This window comes from Chrysemys picta, unplaced genomic scaffold, assembly GCF_011386835.1.
Source record: "Chrysemys picta bellii isolate R12L10 unplaced genomic scaffold, ASM1138683v2 scaf171, whole genome shotgun sequence".
NCBI classification, from domain to species: Eukaryota; Metazoa; Chordata; order Testudines; family Emydidae; genus Chrysemys; species Chrysemys picta.
Window position 1 is genome coordinate 64,699 of NW_027052878.1, and position 13,440 is coordinate 78,138.

The 13,440-nt window shown below is 46.9% G+C and overlaps 1 long non-coding RNA gene across 29 annotated transcripts in view; it reads right to left on the bottom strand.

The window, feature by feature from the left end:
- Window positions 1-13,440, bottom strand: part of LOC135978203 (uncharacterized) — an 82,453-nt gene that overhangs the window by 64,236 nt on the left and 4,777 nt on the right. For 15 of the 29 annotated variants that reach the window (XR_010595615.1, XR_010595621.1, XR_010595618.1 and 12 more), the window contains exons 2-4: window positions 7,549-9,531; window positions 3,544-3,693; window positions 3,079-3,164 (exon numbers count right to left, since the gene is read on the bottom strand). This is a non-coding gene — a long non-coding RNA (uncharacterized LOC135978203). Of the gene's footprint in view, window positions 1-2,405; window positions 2,474-3,078; window positions 3,165-3,328; window positions 3,467-3,543; window positions 3,694-7,548; window positions 9,532-13,440 lie in introns of all 29 variants that reach the window. The other 14 variants (XR_010595624.1, XR_010595641.1, XR_010595636.1 and 11 more) reach the window with 4 other exon arrangements.

Consider the following 13,440-nt stretch of genomic DNA (forward strand, 5'->3'; position numbering starts at 1 on the left):
TGGTTTGCGCAGAGGTAGAAAAACCCAGCCTTGGTCTAACTGCCCTGTTTTAAGCCATTTGTCCTGAATTGGCACTCTCACTTGGGTCCCACCCGAACCAGTATTTACCCCAGCTGTTGTTCCCCTACTGGGAAGGGGCCCAGAAATCAACCGTGTTCTCTCCTTTCGAGTGGCTGTATGGGAGGAGAGTAAGGGGACCTGTGGACTTGTTGAGGGACGAAGGAGAGGGGAAGGCCTCCCCTGATGGAAAATCAGAAGTGGAGTATGTACTGACTTTCTGGGAAAAGCTTGCTGAGCTCATGGACTTGGCCGGGGAGAATTTAGCCAGGGCCCAACGTAAGCAAAAGGTCTGGTACAACCGCCCAGCGCGTTCCCGCTCCTATGCTACCGGGGACCAGGTGACAGCTCTCATTCCCATCAGAACGAACAAACTACAGGCTGCCCGGGACAGGCCCTTTAAGGTCCTCAAGCAGCTGAATGAGATCAACTATGTAGGGAAACCCTTGCGGCCAGAGTCAGGCGCCAGCACAGTGAGAGTCCATGAAAAGGTTACATTTCTTCTGGGATGATTAGATCCTCAACAGCTGAGCACGTCTTTATGAAACTTATTCAACATAAGAATGGCCATACTGGGTCAGACCAAAGGTCCAGCTAGCCCAGTACCCGGTCTTCCACCAGTGGCCAATGCCAGGTGCCTCACAGGAAATGAAAACAACAAGTCATCATGCGATCCACCCCATCGCCCATGCCCAGTTTTGGGCAAACAGAGGCTAGGGACACCATCCCTCTTTCCAACAGATTTTGCAATTTAAAGCAGATTCACCCAGTCCCTTAACTGCCATCATAAAGACACACGTACATATGCTGGACGTGGACGTTAGAGAAGCAAACTTTTACATTCCTACCTTTCTTGTATGACTCTCCGGGCCAAATGTTTAACAGACCTCCTTAAAGGCTTCAACATTTGTAGGCAGATTTCTTTGCATGGCAAATTGATCAGTTACATGTAGTTTCTGGATTTGCCTAAGGCTTTGTGCAAATGCCAAGGTTTGGCCCTAAAAGATCTGTTAGCTAGCAGTCAACAGGAAACTAAAACCTACTTCTAAAGCAGATAACTAAGTTACCTTTGGACTTTGAAATATTGGCCCCACCTCCTCAGTATCTACTGCCTGTCCATTAGTCCTTCCCAGAAGGTCAGTAACAAGAGTAGCCACTTTTATAAAGAAAATATGGGCATGCCAAGAAAAGACACCATCAAGGTGAGTTGTCCTAACCCCCTACAACAAGGTATCATGTGTATGTTAAATTGAGGGGAAGACAGTCCCTAAAGTAACAGATGTTTGTTTGAGACTTCCAGCTATGCACAACAGAAGCAGGAAACAACCCCCCTGCCCATCCCAGATGAAGCCCTGGCTGCAGCAATACATGCCTTTACCTTCCACTCTACTGCCTCCATCAGCCCAATCGAGATGAAGCTTCAATTGGTCCAGCATGCTGGCCAAACTCCTGACAGCATCACCTTGGCAACAGCTTATTAGGCCACGGTCAACGCTCTGGAGTGTCTCCCCAGTGCTGGATTTGCTTTGCGGTCCTAGGCCTAATCTATAAAGCCCCAATAATGTGAGCTAGATCAGGGGCTCTGTGCAACCCTTCAAGAATACACCAAGCCACACAGGAAATATGACTGACAGAGCTTGGGGGGGGCGGAAAAAACAAAACAACAACAAGCCCAGCACTCACTGCACAAGTTACACTTCCCTCTGGAGCCGAGAGCCCTCGTCTGTGGAGCATCCCTCTGCTGGAGATCAGGAAGAGCCCATATATTTTACAAAATAAAATGTTGGAACATCCTTGAAGGCCTGCCCCAATAGAGGACAATGGGGCAACCGTCTATTTCTCGAATGGGACACATTTTGAAAATAGATCCCAGAGGGCTCCTTTCTATACCGCAATGAACAATTCTTGTTTTAAATAGAATGGTGTTAGCCACCTATATAAAGTACTAGAGCGATGGCTGTTTTACTGTTGGCTAGTGTAGATACATACCCAGCAGCACTTGGCCATGGCACCAGCTGCACTATTACCTAGTGCTTCTATTTTGTGAATTACACTGGGGGGGAGGGAGGGGGAGGGGGATGTGATCCTTTATGTAGGTTTATTTTCTTGTTTGGGGAATCACGGCTTGCTATGCCAGTGAACAAATGAGTCAGGGGATCTCAGGTCTCTTTGCACGTATGGAATAGGCACATGTATGTATGTATGTATGTATACAAATGAACTGATGTCTGCATGAAGGAGTATTTAAGAAAGCATATAATTACAGGAAAATTTAAATGCCACAGTTTTTGGCAAGAGTAGTTAAATCGGGGCTAAGGAAACTGAGGCATTTAGACATACATGCATACCTGGTTGGATGGTCTCTACACTATGCTGTTTAAGACCCTTTATCAAGACTTTCCATTGGCATTTATACCTGGGAAGAGGAAGAGTTCTGATCTTAGGTTGAAATAATCCTGGGAAATGTAGTTCAGCAAGGGACTACAATCATTTGCATTCGCTGAATTGCAGCATCAAGTCTGTTCTATTATTCTGAGCTACAATGGCTCAGAACTACTCTACCACAAAAGACCCCACATTCCTTCTGCCTTTGAAGAACATAATTAGGGCACTGACAAACATTTAGCATCAGATTTTCAAAAGGTAGAATGGTGGGAGCTGGCAGGTATGGAGCACTTTTGAAAGTCTGGCCGCTTCACTAAAGCGCCCAAATGGGAACCGAGCTCTTGAAAATGTGGCAACAAGGGATCAATTCTGCTACAGCACATACGTCCGCTGTCTTAGTAGTAAAGTTTCTCACTGGATTCAGGGGATGACTCATGGAATGAAAGTAAAGGAGAGAGGAAGCCAGCCCTTAATGCACAGAATGGGCCTTTTCTAGTGTGGAGTTTATTTATTGTTCCAAGGCAGCACAATTTATGTAGAATTAAAACAAACAAAGACAACCTACAACCAAATTTGGGCTAGGCCAGGAGCTAAGTAAATTCAAAGGTTAGCAGCACAATTATTTATATGACTTACCAGCAATACTTATCCCATCCAAAAAAGAAGAAGTTCCAAGTAGGCAATCTTTGAGTTCATTTTGTATGACATTTCTTCCAAAGGACCTACGGAATAGGGAAGTAAACATTTCAAAAGCACGTGCAACCTGGAGTTGTTCCCCCACCCCCTGAACCGTGTATCCAATATGGACAAAGTAAATCACTTCATGTTAACTTGCTGTTGAAAGAATCCCTTCTGCAGAGAGGGGTCTAGCAGCACATGTACTCACGCAATATAGAAGTGGCCAAGGTCAGTCAGTCAGTCATTTACTGTTCACCAAAGGTGCTGTCATCAGCTGGATGTAGACTAGGGCTGAGATACAGTGCTTGCCGTGAGGGGTAGGAAAAGAGAGAGCAGACAAGGAAAACTACAAAAGTGTAGTTGTTTCAGACACGCTGCAATTAAAGGAATTTAAGAAAAAGCATTGTAACAGGGTTTACTCACCACCCTGCACTGCCTCATGGCCAGGCATGGCATCACGGTATCCTTGTGGGGTAGCAGCCCTTGTCAACAGTCACTCTGGGGCTGTGGTGGTTTCTTTTAGATAACTCACCCCTCCAGCCAGGGCACAGTCTTTAGTGTGGATGGCTGACCCTGGAAGGAACAGACTAAAGTTCTAAACTCTCTTCATAGAAATCAAAAGCTTCCAGCCTCTCCACAGCTCTTCTTCAGCAAGGTCACATTCAGACTGCAGCCCCCTTACTGGGCTCAGCTACCCTTGTACACCACTTGCTGAGGGCTGGTAGGGGAATCCAGTCCCAATCTCAGTCTCAATTCTGGGTTACAGCCCAGGGCCCTGGACTGCACAACCAAGTCAAATCCTCTACCCATAGTGCAGTTTTCCATGCACCATTTCCTTCCTCACCTCTTTCCTTCCCTTCTCGGTCTCCCAATCTGTCCCCTGGGTGCTCACTCAAGCCCCTGCAGGCACCTTTTGACTCTCTGCATTCTCTTTCCTCCAGCCCTTCCTCAGCTGGGCCCACTCAGTAGTTAAACCTGGGATCACCTAATTTCTCTCAGGTGGGGCCCATTCTGTAATCAGGGCTGGCTTAGTCAGAGGCTCTCTATTATTATCTCAGAGCTCTGGATGAGCTCTGAGAGTTGATCTCTCTCTTTCCATATATATATATAAAAAATTATTGTCAGGCTTTGGCTCTGATCCTCTTACACCAATCACTGTAACTGACTTCTACTCTGGGTTATCTGTTTTCTTTTCATGCTATTGGGCCAGCCAATGGTGCCATGCTGCATTCCATGAGCTGAGGATCTGCCCATTGGTCTCATGTTGGGCCAGATTCTCTCCCCCTTATGTTGACTAGTACAATACCCCACAAGCAAGCCCCATTGAAATCAGTAGTTAGTAGAGTGAGGTATTACTCAGTGTGAGTAGGGGTGACAGAATCTTGCCTATTATGTCTAACTAGTCTTTCTACACGTAGCAATATCAATTAAAGGCTGTTTTCTAAAGATTACACTTTTAAAAGTAGATTTTTCTCCCTGCCTAATGCAGCTGCCATCTTGTCCTTAAGATGCAGCATGTTACAGTCACTCTGTTTTCTCGGTCATGGAAAATTTCTCTTTGTTCAGTCTTTGGGCCCAATTCTGAGAAGTGCTCAGCACCCACTAGTTCAGTGGGAGTTCAGGGTGATCAGGACCTTGCAGGAAGTGGTTAGTGTCTCTTAGGGTTAAGCCCTTTCTTTGATGTTTTTCCTTGACCTGAAATGAAAACAAATCTAGACCGAAGAGTATGTTTTACTCTGTGAGTATGAGCATGAAAAACATCCTTCCTGAGACGTGGAATCACCTTTCCCATAGCTTGGCGGTTCTTCACCTTGTGTAAGATTTTGTGTTTAGGTAACAACTATAGCACCTCGGTCTTGTCTATTTATGTCCTTCTGCTTGTACGTCAGTCTGTGTTGTGATTAGGGTGACCAGCTGTCCCGATTTTATAGGGACAGTCCCGAATTTGGGGTCTTTTTCTTATATAGGTTCCTATTACCCCCCCACTCCCTGTCCCGATTTTTCACATTTGCCGTCTGGTCACCCTAGTTGTGATCCTGTGTGTCATATCAGTGCACTTGCATTTCCTCATACATTATACAAAGAAGTATCAGACAGATGTTCAAGGAGCAGATTTATACCACACAGATTTATACCTGGGGAGAACTGATGCATTCTGACTTGCATATTTAGTCTATGTTTTTGAAAGTCAGAAAATGTCAACATAAAAGCTAGTTTAACATTTGATTATTTTCCAAATGTCAGTTGCATTGATGCTGCAATTATCTGCGCATTTGACCATCACCAGCGTGAACCCACAGTCAAGTAACCGAAAACAATCACCCCACTAAATATGAAATTGGTCTTTTGTGAAAGGAGTTGTGCGGAAGGGTTGCCACGTTGTCAGAAGTTCAGACGAATATAGGCCGAGATGAGCTTTTCTTTTAGCCAAAAAGTTCCCCGAGGTTGGAAAGCCCCTCAAGAGAAATTAGGATTAAAGGGGTTTAGTTGATGGCCCTTACTGGTTATCTAACACAGTTTTGGTCTAACAGGGAGATGAAGCTATCCATAAAAGGAAAAGTACAGGCAAGCTTGACAGAGACCGAGAGAGAGAGGAAAAGGAGGAGAAATGATGTGGGAAATAGGCCATGACATTTGTTACGGTGCCATAATTGTTAGATGAACAGTAGGAGTAAGGGAAATATAGAAGATAATTATTTAGACCTAGTGGGAAGATCTGTTATTTTCTAAAAGGTATTTCTAGACTGGACAGCCCAACAGCGTTTGGCATTTTATAAAACCTCTAGCTTGGTGAAACAGTTTTTATATTGGTGTCAGGACAATAAAGAGAACAGTGTCTAGTAGAATGGAGAAAACATCCTCCCCAAAACAGAAATGGTGGAACAGTAAACTGGGTGCCTTGTATAAATATACAGGGATGAACGCGAAGAAAAAAGACACTAAAAATTGTGAAAAGAAACCACCACAGGAAAAATCCGTCTCTCGCTTAGCAAGAAAATGAGGCGAGAAACACAGAACACATGGGACCAAATGGGGCCACCTCTCATCAAAGCTCAACAATCTGGCTTTGGGTGGACTGTTTTGCCCCTCAGCCTGCTGGGTTGCCAAGGAATAGCTGCAGTGGTGCTCTAGTGGTAGAGACAAATGGGGTTCCTATACACCTCATCCATTGGTTGTCACCTACTACAGCACAGAGCCGTCTAGTGGCTACACCCGCAGCCCTCCATTCTGTTGCAAAGAAAGGCACGACAAGAGTTCAAGGGCATAGAGACTTCCCAGCACACACCCTGCTCTCAGCACAGTACCGCTATTCTGCTTGTATTCTGGTCTGGTATATAAACAGAGGATAGGGCAGCATGTGTGACTTAATATAGTGGTTGACTAGTTTCTAAAATGTTTGGCAAAAAAATGTTTGGGAGGTTTCCTACTCTAGGAGGTGCCGGCTTTCATTCTTTTCCACAGCAAAACTGAGCAAAACGGAAGGATGGGTAATCTGATTTCATGAGGTCTTGCCCAAGAAAAGCAAGTATGTCTTAGACCACTTCACCTTTTTACATTGTAGAGACAGTCTCCCTTTGTACAGCTTATAGCCGGTCTACAGTATCTTCTATCCTGAGATGCAGGACTGAAGGAGATAGGCCTGGGAAATACTTGAGTAACCGCAACACATTTTCAGTGTGTATATTTTCCTCTCATAATGCGCTTGAACTGTTTTAAGCATTTTGCTCAATTTTACATAAGGTGGTTACATCTTTACAAAAGGAAATATGATTGTATGTATAATGTACACGTACAATGTAGCATGTGCAATATAAAGTGATGCTCCCTGGCCAATGCAATGTTATAACAAATATATACATGTGGGACTCAGTTATGGCTCTAAGAGTGGGACGGGGGAGCTGCACTGCCTGAGTGGTGGAGGTACAGAACATCACACCATGAAAATGTTACATTTCTTCTGGGAGGATTAGACCCTCAATAGCTGAACACATCTTTATGAAACTTGCGGCCACCGTCGATACCGCCTCTGGCCTTGCAGCCAAGCAAGTCGGTTTGTACAGCTTTCCTCTGGGTGTCTTCTTAGGGAAACGACCCAGACTATCTACACCTACATGCTGAAATGGAACCTCAATTATGGGGAGTGGCTGGAGAGGGGCCTTGACCTGGTCCTATTGCACCTGGGAGCCATACAAACTCTTCCTCAAAGTCTAACGTCTTCATTACGCCTATAGTGCAGAGGAGAACCTCCTGACAATCATTCCATCACACTGTTTTTAAGCTGTGCTATGTGGAAGAATCTTTTCATCTACTTAAGAGCCATTTGAGGTTATCCATCATCTATGACTTTAGGTCTTCCTGTGGGAAAGCCAGCCACAGGTAGATAAAAGGGGAGGAAAACACCACCAATACATCCCCACTTAAGCTCACCTTTATCATCCCACTAGCAGGCTTTCATCATAGAAATAGATGACCCGATGACTTCTGCACGGAACACAAAATCTTTCCACACAAAGCGCCTGAGTGTCCGCATCACTTCTAGGGCTTTGTGAGACCTGCCTTCTGGTCCCGATCAGCGTGGTTCCATTACAGCCACCCTGCCAGGGCTGCCCCAGGCTGGAACAATGGGTGCTGGGGGTGTGAAGCTTTAAGTAATAAGAGCCACCGAAACATGGTCTCATCGTATACTGGGTTTGCAGTTTTGTTCATTTGCTTTCAGTACCCCGCAACATCTTCCCCTGGGATTTCACCCTGGTGTGGAATACAGATGCCCAACACCGCTGGAAAATCATGGGAGAATGGGGAGCATAGCCCAGGACAGTCTGGGGGCTCTGCTAAGTCTGTTTTCTCTGCTTTGCAGTGTGTCTTTCAAAAATTTGAAGCAAAAATCTCAAATTTCTTATAAAAGTGCAGGAAAACTTGGGAGACTCTAACCAAATTAATGTGCAGAAAAATGTTTTCATGGTTTCTTCGTGTGATTTTTCTTTTCTTGTTGAATTAAAACACATTTCTCTGCAATGATGGAAACTCCAGCACAACAGTCTGCGCTAGGGCTTGAGATCCAGAAAATGAAACGTGACCACAGGAAGGGAAGAGAATTAAACAAACCAGAAGAATTCCCCTGCCCAAGCAAAGGGGAAGGCAAATGTTAAAAGAGAAGGAACCAGCAAAAGTGGTGAACACTGAATTTCAATTTTTAAAAAAATATTTGAATTCTTTCATCCCAGGGACACACTTGGTAAAAAAATACCTAATGTGACTTCTCTGCATAACCTCCTTCTGACCACATTGGAAATCATAGTCATCCATGTGGGTACCTCTCTAGCATGTTTTATTATCCTAATTGCTCATCCTGTTTTATGATTTATTCTCAATTTTTCACTACTGTCAGCTACTTGGAGTGATCAACAGGACATGATATTCACACCTTTCAACTACATCTATTCCTCAGCTCCGGTAGGAATATTAAGATCGGGAAATAACAATTAGTTAAGGTTTCATTTTCTCAGAGCACACTCTCTCCTATAGTTTCACAGAAGGAAGAGACCGACGGTTTGTGCTGTCTACATTTTAAATGTGCCGTCTAAATTGGAGGAAATGGTTAAAGTTGAGATTTGCCAATATTTTTGAGGGGCCTAAACCTTTCCTCCAGAGACCCCCCTGTCCCTAATCACCCCTAGGACTCCCACGGCCTATCCAACGCCCCCATTCCCCATCCCCCGACTGCCCCGCCCCCCAGAGCCTCTGAACCATCCAAACCCCCCACTCCCTGTCCCCTGACCCTCTGCCCCTTATCCAACCCCTCGGCCCCGGCCCAGCACCTTTAACACACCGCTCAGAGCAGCGTGTCGAAGCCAGACACGCTGATGCGCCGATCCGCCGGAGCGCGCAGCCCCGCCCCCCAGAGCGCTGCTTTACCGTGTTATATCCGAATTCCTGTTATAACGGGTCGCCTTATATCGGGGTAGAGGTGTACTTCCCCTCCACCCCTAAAGTACTCTGACTTCTACATATGTAGTGTGTTTCTGTTATGATCAGGGTTGCTATTCATTCATCTGTCCTCATGAGAACTATTTCTAGTATTTCAAGGTTTGAGAAGCTTCCTAGAGACTTTAAAAAAAAAATATGAACATACTAAATGACTTGCGAGCTTATGTGTGGAAGAGATATTTTCATTTAATTTATTGAGATCAATTCAATGAAAATTATATTTTTTCCCTTTGTATTTCAACCATTCCCTATTTCATTTCAGCTCCGGCTGCTGCAACTACTGAGGTTAAAACAGAAGGATGCAGTGGAATCCCTCCTCTCTGCTGATTCTTCCCACGGTGACTTCTAACACTCCAGAACGCTTGACGTGTTATGCGATACATTCACTCTGTCCTCATCATATAGCGGAGCTTGAGAAGTTTCCTAGAGACATTTATAAAATATGTGAACTGAGCATAAGACTTGTAAGATGATGAGGTGTAGAAAGATATTTTCATTTCATGTATTGCCGTTAATAAAGGGAAACATTTATTTTTCCCTTTGTGTTTCAACCAACTCTCATTTCATTCCAGCTGAGGATGCAGTGACTACAGAGCTTAAAACAGTTGGAGGAAATTGTATCGTGCAGTGGATTCCCTCCTCTCTACTGATTTTTCCCACAGTGATTTCTAAGGCTCCAAAATGCTTGACCTTGTATTATGCAATACACTCACTCCACAATGGCAGGTTTCAGAGTAGCAGCCGTGTTAGTCTGTATCTGCAAAAAGAACAGGAGTACTTGTGGCACCTTAGGCCTGGTCTACACTACGGGTTTAGGTCGACTTTAGCGGCGTTAAACCGAATTAAGCCTGGACACGTCCACACAACGAAGCCCTTTCTTTCGACTTAAAGGGTCCTTTAAACCGGTTTCTTTACACCACCTCTGACGAGGGGATTAGCGATAAAACCGGTCTTTGCGGGTCGGAATTGGGGTAGTGTGGACGGAATTCGACGTTATTGGCCTCCGGGAGCTATCCCACAGTGCTTCATTGTGACCGCTCTGGACAGCACTCTCAACTCAGATGCACTGACCAGGTAGACAGGAAAAGACCCGCGAAGGTTTGAATTTCATTTCCTGTTTGCCCAGCGTGGAGAGCACAGGTGACCCCGCAGAGCTCATCAGCACAGGTAACCGTGATGGAGTCCTCCCAGGATCGCAAAAGAGCTCCAGCATGGACCGAACGGGAGGTACGAGATCTGCTCGCCATATGGGGAGATGAAGCAGTGATAGCTGAACTCCGTAGCAGTAAAAGAAATGGAAAAGTATTAGAAAAGATCTCCAAGGCCATGAAGGACCGAGGCCATAACAGGGACACACAGCAGTGCCGCGTGAAAATTAAGGAGCTACGGCAAGCTTACCACAAAGCCAGAGAAGCAAACGGAAGGTCCGGGGCAGAGCCGCAAACTTGCCGCTACTACGCGGAGCTGCATGCGATCCTAGGGGGTGCAGCCACCACTACCCCAACCGTGTGCTATGACTCTCTCACTGGAGAAACACACAGGGAAGACGGTTCGGGGAACGAGGAGGATGATGACGATGGAGGTACTGTAGGTAGCTCACAGCAGCAAGGAAGCGGAGAAACCGGTTTCCCCAACAGCCAGGATATGTTTGTGACCCTGGACCTGGAACCAGTAACCCCCGAACTCACCCAAGACCCTCAGGGCACACAGGAGACCTCTGGTGAGTGTAACTTTGTAACTATTTGTAAACATTACAAAAAAAAAGCAAGCGTGTTTAATGATTACTTTGCCCTGGCAATCGCGGCCAGTACATCTACTGGAAAAGTCTGTTAACGTGTATGGGGATGGAGCGGAAATCCTCCAGGGACATCTCCAGAAAGCTCTCCTGGTTGAAATGGGGTGATTTTATTAAGGGGACATTCAGAGGCGCCCGTTCCTGCTCTTCTGACCAGAAATGTTCCCCGCTGTTAACCACGCGGTGGGGGGAGGGGTGAAGTGATCATCCCAGAGAATCGTGTGTGTGTGTGGGGCGGGGGGGTTTACTTGTGTTTGTGCCGCATGTTAACCGGGAAACCGCAGCCACTCCTTTTACATTGAAACCCCATTTTAAATGGACAACCCAATTCATCCTTGATATGGGAAATGCGCTGCTGTTTGCAACCTTTCCCGCATGTTAAGAAGGTTAAAAAAGCCAAAACACTGTGGCCTACGATGGCTGCCTGCAAGCCGAAATATGCGACCTTGTAATGAAAGAGTGTACCCATTGTTCTCTAAAATGTGTCTTTTTTAACCACCTCTCCCTTCTCCTCCGCCAGCTGCAAATGTTTCTCCTTCGCAGAGGCTCGTGAACATTAGAAAGAGAAAACGTAGGACGAGGGACGAGATGTTCACGGAGCTGCAGATGTCCGCCCAGGCTGATAGAGCACAGCAGAATGCGTGGAGGCAGTCAATGACGGAGATGAGAAAAGCCCAATATGAACGAGAGGAGAGGTGGCGGGCTGAATCGCGGGAAGAACAGAGCAAGTGGCGGGCTGAAGACGATAGGTGGCGTCAGCTTGCAGACAGACGGCAAGAGGCAATGCTCCGTCTGCTGGAGCATCAAACTGATATGCTCGAGCGTATGGTTGAGTTGCAGGAAAGGCAGCAGGAGCAGAGACCGCCGCTACAGCCCCTGTGTAACCAACAGCCCTCCTCCCCAAGTTCCATAGCCTCCTCACCCAGACGCCCAAGAACACGGTGGGGGGGCCTCCGTCCACCCAGTCACTCCACCCCAGATGATCGCCCAAGCATCAGAAGGCTGGCCTTCAATAAGAGTTAAAGTTTTAAAATGCAGTGTGTCCTTTTCCATCCCTCCTCCCCCACCCATCCCAGGCTACCTTGGCAATTATCCCCCTACCTCTGTAAGGAACTAATAAAGAATGCATGAATGTTAAAAAAAAATGACTTTATTGCCTCTGCAAGCGGGAGGGGAGGGTGGGGTGGGGTGGTTGGTTTACAGGGAAGTAGAGTGAACCGGGTCGGTGGGGGGGGTTTGGAGGGTTCATCAAGGAGAAACAAACAGAAGTTTCACACAGTAGCCTGGCCAGTCACAAAACTCGTTTTCAAAGCTTCTCTGATGCGCACCGCGCCCTGCTGTGCTCCTCTAACCGCCCTGGTGTCTGGCTGCGCGTAATCAGCGGCCAGGCGAGTTGCCTCAACCTCCCACCCCGCCATAAAGGTCTCCCCCTTACTCTCACAGATATTGTGGAGCGCACAGCAAGTAGCAATAACAATGGGGATATTCTTTTCGCTGAGGTCTGAGCGAGTCAGTAAGCTGCGCCAGCGCGCTTTTAAACGTCCAAATGCACATTCCACCACCATTCGGCACTTGCTCAGCCTGTAGTTGAACAGGTCCTGACTCCTGTCCAGGCTGCCTGTGTACGGCTTCATGAGCCATGGCATTAAGGGGTAGGCTGGGTCCCCAAGGATCACGATAGGCATTTCAACATCCCCAATGGTCACTTTCTGGTCCGGGAAGAAAGTCCCTTCCTCCAGCTTTCGAAACAGAGCAGAGTTCCTGAAGACGCGAGCATCATGTACCTTTCCCGGCCATCCCACGTTGATGTTGGTGAAACGTCCCTTGTGATCCACCAGGGCTTGCAGCAGCATTGAAAAGTACCCCTTGCGGTTTATGTAGTCAGTGGCTTGGTGCTCCGGTGACAAGATAGGGATATGGGTTCCGTCTATGGCCCCGCCACAGTTTGGGAATCCCATTTCAGCAAAACCATCCACTATTGACTGCACGTTGCCCAGAGTCACTACCCTTGCTATCACCAGGTCTTTCATTGCCCTGGCAAATTGGATCACAGCAGCCCCCACTGTAGATTTGCCCACTCCAAATTGATTCCCGACTGACCGGTAGCTGTCTGGCGTTGCAAGCTTCCACAGGGCTATCGCCACTCGCTTCTCAACTGTGAGGGCTGCTCTCATCTTGGTATCCTGGCGTTTCAGGGCAGGGGACAGCAAGTCACAAAGTTCCATGAAAGTGCCCTTACGCATGCGAAAGTTTCGCAGCCACTGGGAATCGTCCCATACCTGCAGCACGATGCGGTCCCACCAGTCTGTGCTTGTTTCCCGGGCCCAGAATCGGCGTTCCACGGCATCAACCTGCCCCAGTGACACCATGATTTCCACATTGCTGGTGCCTGTGCCTTGTGAGAGGTCTATGTCCATGTCAATTTCCTCATCACTCTCGTCGCCGCGCTGCAATCGCCTCCTCGCCTGGTCCGGGTTTCGCCTTGGCATGTCCTGGCTCTGCATATACTCCAGGACAATGCGCGTGGTGTTCATAGT